Genomic DNA, 4,605 nt, shown 5'->3' with positions numbered 1-4,605 from the left:
TATAGTATTAATCATCAAATATCGACACCCGTTAATTATAGTATTAATCATCAAATATCGACAACAGCATCAAACAAACATAAACATATGCTTGAATTATAGTTTGAATTAGGCCGATCTTTAGAATGATGTTGTTAGTTGATATAGTGTTTCAATTATAGATTGAGGCTAATAATTTTCCATATAATAAATAGTATGATGTATTGTGTTAAGTGTAAGAAATCAACAGATACAAAAATAGATAACATAAGAATAGAACAAACAAAGAATGGAAGATATATTAAGAAAGGTATATGTGTTATATGTGGTGTTAATAAATCTCAATTCATTAAAAAACCCGATTGACTATATGAAGGTGAAGGTATTAGAGAAGACATTATAGAAGAAATTCATAAACCATCTAGAAAAAATTATCCTAGGTTAAGTGTTATTGTTAAAGGTATAGATGATTTATGGCAAGCAGATCTTGTGGAAATGGATAGTGGTGTGTTAAAAGGTGTTTCAAAATTAAATAAAGGTTATAAGTATTTGCTAACGATTATAGATGTGTTTTCAAAATATGCATTTGCTGTTCCTGTTAAAGATAAGAGTGGTAAGAATGTAACAGAAGCATTTGAATCAGTGTTAAAAATTAGAAAACCTAATAATTTACAAACTGATCAAGGTAAAGAGTTTTATAATAAAGAATTTGAAGATTTGATGGGAAAAAACAATATCAATCATTACTCAACATATAGTGGTAAAAAAGCTTCTGTTGTTGAAAGATTTAACAAAACACTTAAACAAAATATGTGGAAAAAATTTACTGTTCAAGGTAATTATAAGTGGTTAAAAATATTACAAGGTTTGGTTGATGAATATAATAACAAAGTACATAGAACAATTGGTGTGAAACCTGTAGAAGTGAATAAGAAAAATGAGCATGTGATATTGAAAAAAGTATATAAGAAAGAATATAAGTCTGTTAAGTTAAAGTATAAGATTGGTGATCATGTTCGTATAAGTAAAATAAAAGGTTTGTTTGAAAAAGGATATACACCAAATTGGTCAACAGAAGTGTTATTAATGAGGTTATACCATCTAATCCACCAACATATAAAATTAAAGATTTAAACAATGAAGAAGTTAGAGGAAGATTTTATGAACCAGAATTATTGAAAACTAAATATAAGGATGAGTATTTGGTTGAAAAAATATTGAGAAAGAAAGATAATAAAGTGTTTGTTAAATGGTTAGGGTTTGATGATTCACATAATAGTTGGATAGAGAAAAGTAATGTAATATTATAAATGTTATATTTTATGGTTTAATAATTCACATAATAATTAAATAAATAAAAGTAATATAATATTATAAATGTAATAATTATAGTATATTAAATCATAATAATTAAATAATATATTATTATAAATGTTATATTTTATGGTTTAATAATTCACATAATAGTTTGATAAGATAAGGAAAATGTTGTAGTGTAAATTTAATGTGTTTAACTTTTATGAATATTTTCATAAAAGTAATAAAGTGTTTGATAAATAATTAGGGTTTATTAAATGGTTAGGGTTTAATAATTGCATAATAATTAAATAAATAAAAGTAATATAATATTATAAATGTTATTTCATAAAAGTAATAAAGTGTTTGTTAAATAATTAGGGTTTATTAAATGGTTGGGGTTTAATAATTACATAATAATTAAATAAATAAAAGTAATAAAGTGTTTGTTAAATAATTAGGGTTTATTAAATGGTTAGGGTTTAATAATTGCATAGTAATTAAATAAATAAAAGTAATATAATATTATAAATGTTATCTTTTATAGTTATTTAATTAAAGGTAAATAGGATAAGAAGGTAAATGATAATTATGATGATGAGTGAGTTTATGAAAATGATTCAGTTTTATCATATTAATAATGACTTTGATGGGGTGATCCCATAAAAGCCCTATACTAACACAACACACTAATATATGTAGACAATGGCAGGAGTGTACAAGTATTAGCAGTTGTGTTAGGAAAAATAAGTATGCTAATGTTGGTATATATAACATGAAAAAAATATTATGAAAATGAACTAAAAATTTGGTAAATATATAAATAAACGATACAGTATGTTTTCATATAAGATGAGTATAAATAATGTTAATTTTACTGGTGAGGAAATGAGGGAGATGTCGATTACAAAACTAAAACTAATATGTAAAGTCAAGAAAATCCGTAACTACAGTTCTTTAAATAAGAGTGAATTAATCAAAAAAATCGAACAATATCAAAATGAATCAGATGAATTGAAAGTTATATACACAATGAAAGTTGATGAATTAAAAAACCATTGTAAAAGGAAAGGAATAAAAGGTTATTCTAAATTAAGAAAGGCTGAACTTATTGACCGTATTAAAAATATGAAGATGAACAAAACAGATCACAAATTAGAAACATATTTCCATTTAAACAAGATGTTTTTGAAGAATCGAAACCACAACGAATACCAATTAAAGTAGAAACAAAGGAAACAGCAATACAGAAATGATTACAAACTATCACAATTGAAAACATAGGAGGATATAAAGATCCAGTGAAGTTTTTAAATATAAGTGGGAAAGTAGTTATTAACAAAATCAAGGAAGAAGTAAAGCAACATCCATTAAAAGTCAACCTTGTATTTATTTGTGATTATATTAAAGATAAAGAAGTACAAGAACGCAATTTTAAAACTATGAATGAAAGAATATTACAATCAACTGACTTAGATGAATATATAACCTATGCTAAACAAAAACTATGTAGAGAGATGGAGGAATTTCAAGGTAGAGGATCAGGATGGACATTGCACCAAATTAAACATTTAGAAATCAGACTAAATAAATATGTACCATTACGAGCTTCTTCCTACATTGACCTTCCTAAACCAATTAAAGACAAGAAAGCAGTAATTAATGTTCAAAATAAAGATAATAAATGTTTCTTATATTCTATTGCAAGTTATTTAAAACCAGCAGAAAAAGGTCCTCAACCACCTTCACACTATACAGAAATTGTGGATGAATTACAAAATAACTATTTTAATGGTATTGAATTTCCTGTACAATTAAAAGATATAGTAAAGTTTGAAAAGAGAAGTAGCATATCCATTAACGTGTATAGTTATGATGATGAATATAATATATACTCACTTCAAATTACAAAAAATAAGCAGGACAAACACGTTAATTTATTATATGTAAAGGATGAAAATAACGATCATTTTTGTTGGATAAAGGATTTATCGAGATTAATAAGAAGTCAAGTAACAAAACATACTGAAAAATTATACTTCTGTGATAGGTGTTTAACAAGACATTTTAGAAATGATATGCAATTACAAGAACATGAGCTATATTGTAAGGAGCATGAATCTGTTAGAATAGAACTTCCAAAACCATATGACAATCAAATACAGTTCCAAAATTATAATAGATCATTTAGAGTACCATTTACGATATATGCCGATTTTGAATGTTTGTTATGTAAAATGGAAGTAGACCATAATTGTTCTAAAACTGTGAAGTATCAAAAGCATTTACCAATGAGTTTCTGTTATTATATTAAATACTCAAATGGTGTGTATAAACGTCCTGTTAGTTATATTCGTTTAGATGCTGCAAAGGTGTTTGTGGAGAAGTTAAAACAAGAAGCAATAGAAATAAAGAAAATATATAACAAAAAAGTTAAAATGAATGGCCTAACTAAAGATGAGAACGAGATATATAATAATTCCAATAGTTGTCATATATGTGAGAGAAACTTGAATGATTTACCACCAGCAATTGAAAAACAAATAAATATGTTAAATAAGAAAATACAATTCGCTAAAGATAATGATAGCATGATTGAAAAGTTAGAAGAATGGAAACATGAATTAGGAAAATGTTTAAAGGATACAAATAAAAATAAAGCAAAAGTAAGAGATCATGATCATTTAACTGGAAAGTTTAGAGGTGCAGCTCACAGTTATTGTAACTTAAGCTATCGAAATCCTAATTTTATTCCAGTATTTATTCACAACTTAAGTGGTTATGATACTCACCTGTTTGTTAAAGAACTTGCTTATGATAAGAATGAAATAAAACTAATTGCAAATAATGAGGAAAAATATATAACATACTCAAAATATGTGAAGGTTGATAAAAAGAATGGAATTAATTTACGATTTCTAGATTCATTTAGGTTTATGCCAAGGAGATTAGCTGAACTAGCAAAAAACCTTACAAAAGAACAATATAGAGAAACGTCAAAGTACTTCCCTAATGATTTGTTAGATTTAGTAATTAAAAAAGGTGTGTACCCATATGATTATATTGACTCAATTGAAAGATTAGAAGAAACAAAACTACCCTCAAAAGAAATGTTCTTTAATAAACTTACTAAAACCCACATCAGTGATGAAGATTATGAGCATGCGAAAAATGTTTGGAAGTTATTCAATATTAAAAATCTAGGTGAATATACAGAACTTTATAACAAGAGAGATGTATTAATATTAGCTGATGTATTTGAAAGTTTTAGAGATGTGTGTTTAAAAGCATATGGTTTAGATCCTGCTTGGTATTTCACTGCTCCTGGTT

The sequence above is a fragment of the Thermobia domestica genome, chromosome 12, assembly GCF_964235325.1.
Source record: "Thermobia domestica chromosome 12, izTheDome1.hap1.1, whole genome shotgun sequence".
In the NCBI taxonomy this organism is placed as follows: Eukaryota; Metazoa; Arthropoda; class Insecta; order Zygentoma; family Lepismatidae; genus Thermobia; species Thermobia domestica.
This window is presented reverse-complemented; position numbering follows the sequence as displayed.